The following is a 5,915-nucleotide window of genomic DNA, read 5'->3' on the forward strand; positions in this document are numbered from 1 at the left end:
CCTCCATCCCTGGGGCTCTGAGCCTGGCTGTGGAGCATCCAGGAGCATCTTGCCACAAGAGGGAACCCCTGGGCTGGAGAATCCCGTCCTGGAGCCGCTTCCCAGCCCCTGCATCCAGAGAGGGGCCGGGGCCAGGAGGGATGCTCCCCTCGCCAGCAAGGGGCTTTGGACCCCTTCTATTGCTCTAAGCTACCTGCAAGCTCCTCCGTTCACCCCACGGCGGGGATATGGGTACCTGCCCATGGGATTCCAGTCTCTGACCTCATTTCCCAGCTGATCTGATCCGAGGGGTGAGGTCACACAGCTCAGGCTTACCTGAGTGAGAGGGCACGGCAGGCATCCGATGGGACAAGAGGCAGCCGCTCAGTCACGGCCATTCACAGCATCCCATAAGGGAAAGCCAACAGGATTTCCAGGAGTGATGCAGCTGGCCTGGCTCCGGTTTGCATCCCAGCGGGATATCCAGCACTCAGGAGGGAGCCCAGGGCCCTTCAATGGGGCAGAGATGTTGGTCCCCATTCAGGTTTATAGCCCCTCTGACACTGGGCAATGAGTGCCACGGAGGACCAAAGGGGATAGACTTGGGAATAGAGGCAATGAGGGCCGGTTGGGAAGCTGTCTATCTAAAACCATGGGATGAGAGACTCTCCCTGTGGGTTGAATGTGCACAGGGACACATCCAGGAGAAGGAAAACCATTCCTCATGTATGGGAGAAGGATGGATGGTGCTGAGCAACTTGTCTGCTGCCCCCAGGATGCCAGTACCAGGAGCAAAGGAGGGAAAGGGAAAGAGATGCCAGAGGGATGGAGAGCAGGGGCATGGGCCAGGATTAGCAATGATAAACCCTAACCCAGGCTTATGTCGGCATGTATTACCCAGGCCTGAGGGGAGCGATGGGCTCGCTCATCGGTCCTAAGTGGCAAATGGTCCCTCCATCCTGTTTGCTCGGAATTAGGTGGCATATGTCTAATCGCCTTTGCAAGCACAGCGGGCAGAGATTAAGCCCTTGCTCCTCCTCCAAGCCCAGCCAGGCAGGAGGACAGTGCCTTCACCTGCATGCTCTAGGGCAGAAGGGGGTAAATGATGGCACTGGGTGCACACAGGGGGTTGGAGCTGGTTGAGCCTTAAGGTCCCTTCCAACCCAACCCGTTCCATGGGGATAGGAAGTTCTTCCCTCTTTGCTAAGCAATCTAGTGTATTTGAGCACAGTTTCCAAGCCAGAACATGCCACAGTACTGATTTCCATGGGAGTCATCAGGAGCCATTAAAACCAGCGTAAGGTGGGGAATCAAGCACTGTCTGCTGGAGATAAAGCACTTATTAAGCAGTAAATCAGTGCAACAGAGGAACCAGCACAAGGGGAGGACTGTGGGAGCAGGACATCCTCACTCACCTCAAGCTTTTCCCTCTATATCCCTTGTCTTCTCTCAAGAACAGGGATAAATGCAACGGAGCGGTAGCTCCAACAGTTGTTAACCTGTTTGTGTTGAGTGGGATCAGGAGAGAGGAAGCATCTACAGGCTGAGAGAGCTGGGCTTTTCCAGCTGGAGAAGAGAAAGATCCTGAAGGGGAGACCTTAGAGCAGCTCCAGGGCCTAAAGGGGAAACCTGGAGAGGGGCTTGGGACAAGGGATGCAGGGACAGGCCAAGGGGAATGGCTTGAGGGGAGATGGAGATGAGCTCTTAGGCAGAAGCTCTTCCCTGTGAGGGTGATGGGACACTGGGATGACTTGAATGGAGAAGCTGTGGCTGCCCCATCCCTGGCAGTGCTCAAGGCCAGGTTGGACACAGGGGCTTGGAGCAAGCTGCTCCAGTGGAAGGGGTCCCTGCTCGTGGCTTTAAGGATGAGCCTTAAGGTCCCTTCCAACACAAAGCAGGCTGGGATTCCATGATCCCCTTCCCACTGACCCCAGGCAGAGGAAACGGGAGCAGTCCCACTCTCCTCCTCCCAGTGTCAGCCTGGGGATGCTGGCAGGACTCAGACTGGAGCTGATGCCATGTCCCAGCTTGCCTTGGCCTGGAAGCGAGCAGTGTAACGGGATGGTGACCCTGGTCCTGTGATCCACAGCTCCGCTTTGCTGGGGGGACTGAGGGGCAGGAGGGAGAGGATTTGGCTGTGAACAGAGCTCCAGCAGCCCCAGGGGTTGCAGATGCTCCCTGCCCATCGAGGAGAGAAAAGGGCTGCACACCCCAGCCTTTGGGATCACAGCTTCCTGCATGGAGCATGGGGAGGATGCTGAGAGCCGGGCAGATCCCAGTGCTTGAGCATCGTGGTGCTGGGAGGCCAGGGAGACCGGGTTTGGTGCTGAACCCGTAGTGAGGACCACTTCTGCTCCATCCCTGGACCAGTACAGCTGGCTTGGGGATCCCTGGGGATGAGAGCTATGTGGCTCCTCTCTATAGCTGTCACCCCACCATGCTGCTGCAGACAGACCCCAAGGAATGCAGCCTCAAAGCATCCTGCTGGGAGGCAGTGGGTTTATTCTAAGCACGGGCATTCCCAGCTCCCGCTGACCACTCTGGGAGCCTCTTGTGAGCAAAGCACCCATAGAAAACCACCTCTAATTAGAGGGTGGAGGTAAAAATATCCCCAGGCCATAAAGAGAGGGAGGCAGACAGGGAAAAGGCACATGCCAAGAGACTGACGCCCGGCAGGGAGACGAGATTAGGAGCAGCCCAGCCTCACACATAGGCGGGATTCAAAATAGATGAGCATATGCCGAAGTGATGAGCGAGGGGAGAAGGATGGGGCTGGCGTAGGAGTGGGGTCATGGGCTGAGCCACCATGGGAGCAACAGCTTGTCTGGGCCAAAAACAGAGGCTCGTGGAAAGCTGCCCCAGCATCCGCATGGAGAGGGATGCCAGGGCCCTGCTTCTATTGCCAGAGCTGCTGGGTGAAGCTGGGAAGAGCTTTGGGGTCCTTGTGTTCAAAGGGAGGTGTAGAAATGAGTGTGGTGCTACCTGGGGAGCCTGAAGGCCCTCTCAACACAAGGCAGGACTTTGCTTCCCAAGCCAGTGTTTCCAAGGGGAAAAAGCCTCATGCAGCTCCGCTTGGATGCAGCAGCATCCTGCTCACCAGAGAGCAGCTCTGAAAGAGCCTTTCCCTCTCCAATGGCTTATTCAGACAAGTACTGTGCTGCTTTTCAGTGCATAATCAGCATTCTGAATGTGAGTCACCTGTAATATGAAGCTGTGTATCTGTTCACAGCATCAAGAGGTCAGAAGAAGGTAAAGGGTTCTGTTTATTCATAAAAATAGCATAAACTGGAGAAGGGTATGTCCAGTGTAAAAAGGATGAATCCCCATGGGCAGTTCTGGTGTCCTCAACATAAAAAGGACATGGAACTGTTGGAACAAGTCCAGAGGAGGCGACAAGAATGATCAGGGGCTGGAGCACCCCCCATATGAAGACAGGATGAGAAAGTTGGGGCTGTTCAGCCTGGAGAAGAGAAGCTGCGTGGAGACCTCAGAGCAGCTTCCAGTATCTGAAGGGGGCCTATAGGGATGCTGGGGAGGGACTCTTCATTAGGGGCTGTAGTGACAGGACAAGGGGTAATGGGTTAAAACTGAAACAGGGCAAGTTTAGATTGGATATAAGGAGGAATTCTTTCCTGTTAGGGCGGTGAGGCACTGGAATGGGTGCCCAGAGAGGCTGTGAATGCTCTATCCCTGGCAGTGTTCAAGGCCAGATTGGACGAGGCCTTGGGTGAGATGGTTTAGTGTGAGGTGTCCCTGCCCATGGCAGAGGGTTGGAATTTGATGATCTTAAGCTCCTTTCCAGCCCTAACTGTTCTATGATTCTATGATTCCATCACCCACCACCTCCATCACCCTCTGCCATACACAGCGATGGCTCTCGTCACCCTGCACCTAACGCAACCCTGTGCGCTGGTGTCTGCCGCCCCTCTTTACCTCCTTCCCATAGCTCCAGGTCTGGAGCGACCCCGATGGCTGGGAAAGGTCCAGGTGGAGAGCCCTGAGGCCCGAGCCAGGCTGCTCCACACGCCAGGCATTGGCACAGCCCATCCTCAGAGCCCCGGTGCCCTGGATAATAAGGTTCCCATCTGCCATGTGTGTTGCCATTGGAAACCCACGGCGACAGGCGCAGGCTGTCCTCACAGCTCGGAGCAGCTTCTTCCCAGCAGGGCTGGAATCTCACTCTGGCACTACAAGTGTCAAAAGGATCTCCATGTTCCCCGATTGCCTTCCGCTCCTAGCAGATCCCCAACTCTCAGTGTACAGCACTGCCGCTTCCAGATCCCCCCCAAAGGGGTTTTGCCTTCTGTTTAACCCTCAATCCCCTTCCCTCTGCTCTCACAAGTGCTGACTCTCTCTGCTTGGGCTTCTCTTCTCCATCACTGCCCACCACAGGCCTTGGCTGGGGTTCAGGGGGGCTCTCAGCAGGACACGTGCTCCCCCACTCCCATCCTTGCTCCAAGCGCAGATGGGAAGCTCTTCAAGGAACAAAGGGATCATAGGAAGAGGCAGGTTCGTGCTGCTCCTCCTCATGCCTGAATAAACCCCGTGCTACCCAGGGCTGCTCCGAGCACGTATTTCATTCCGGTGCCTTGTTTCAACGTTAAACAAGGAAAGGGGAGCTCCACTGGTGTGTGAAAACCCATGGTTGACATCACCATCCCGCTCTGATGGGCTCTGCAGTCCCTGCGTGCTCTTTGCTGTGACTCCTTTGGAGTCCTGCATTCCAAAGGGATGGAAAGGGCCATGGTGCCACTCACAGGTCCACGCTCCTCCTGGCTGTGTAAATACAATGAAGAAGGCCAGGAGCTGGAAACCCTCCCATCCTTCCTTGTTTCCTCTCTCTCAGCCCCACTGATGAAGCTGCTGCTGGATGTTAAAGAGGGCCCTGACAGCTCGGTGCTGACACTTTACCACTGATTACATTCTCTGTCAGTGTGTTTTATGTCTCTTGTCATCCCAGCCCAAGCAGACTGTGTTCAGATGACTCTTTGCTCAACAGGGGCCCAGCCCAGAGACGGCTGGAGTCAGGATTTAAGCTGTGTCATCTTATTAGGTGGTTTCTTCCCCTTCATCCTCAATGCAACGTCCCATCTGGCCATTAGAGCTGATGAGCCTCTCTGTATTCATTTCACCAGGCTCAGATCAGCCCTTTAAATCTACTCATTAGCATCTCGAGTTAGATCTGCCACATTATCAACTTAAATACAGCTTTACATCCCTTCATTTCTTCCCGAGCTGGTTCACAGCACAGAGGAGAGCTCAGCTTTCATTCCAGCTGCTTGATCTTCAACAGCATCTTAATTACATCCCATCATGACAGGCTGCTGACAGGCAGTGACGTGGGAGCCGGCATTAGCCCAGGCAGAGGCACAGGATTCCAGTGTCCGGTGCTGGTGGCTTTTGCTTCTTGCCATCACTGAAAAAGGCTCTGGGAGGTCTTTTGGGGTTGGTCCAAAGTTTGCAAGTGAAATGCACAGATTGGGGAGTGATTCTCGCAGGGAAATGCCCCTTTCTTACAGACTGATGGAATGGTTGGGGTTGGAAGGAACTTAGAGCTCATCTAGATCCATCCCTAGACGCTTCCCACTAGACCCGGGTGCTCAAACCCTTTTTAGAGGCTCTTATTAAGTGTAAAGAGGGAAAACGCTCCCTTTAGAGCAAAACCTGACCCCAAACCTCTGCTTTCCAGCCCATGTCCAGCTTCTCCCTGCTCTCCACCACGTAAAACCTGCCCAGCCCCTTCCTCCCGCCCGGTCCCACGCACGGAGCATCCTCCTCCCTTCCCATGGGAAGCGGCTGTCCCGGGGCCGGGATGGGGGGGGGGGGGGTGCAGCAGGAGGACCAGGACCGGTGGCTCCCCCCCATCACTGGTCCCCATCCCGGCCCTGCCCTCCCGGGGCCGCCCCTTCCCCGCCCGGTTTCTGCGGTAACGGGAG

This window comes from Neopsephotus bourkii, unplaced genomic scaffold, assembly GCF_033783945.1.
Source record: "Neopsephotus bourkii isolate Nb327-2 ecotype Australia unplaced genomic scaffold, CSIRO-AGI_Nbou_v1 NB_1433, whole genome shotgun sequence".
NCBI lineage: Eukaryota > Metazoa > Chordata > Aves > Psittaciformes > Psittacidae > Neopsephotus > Neopsephotus bourkii.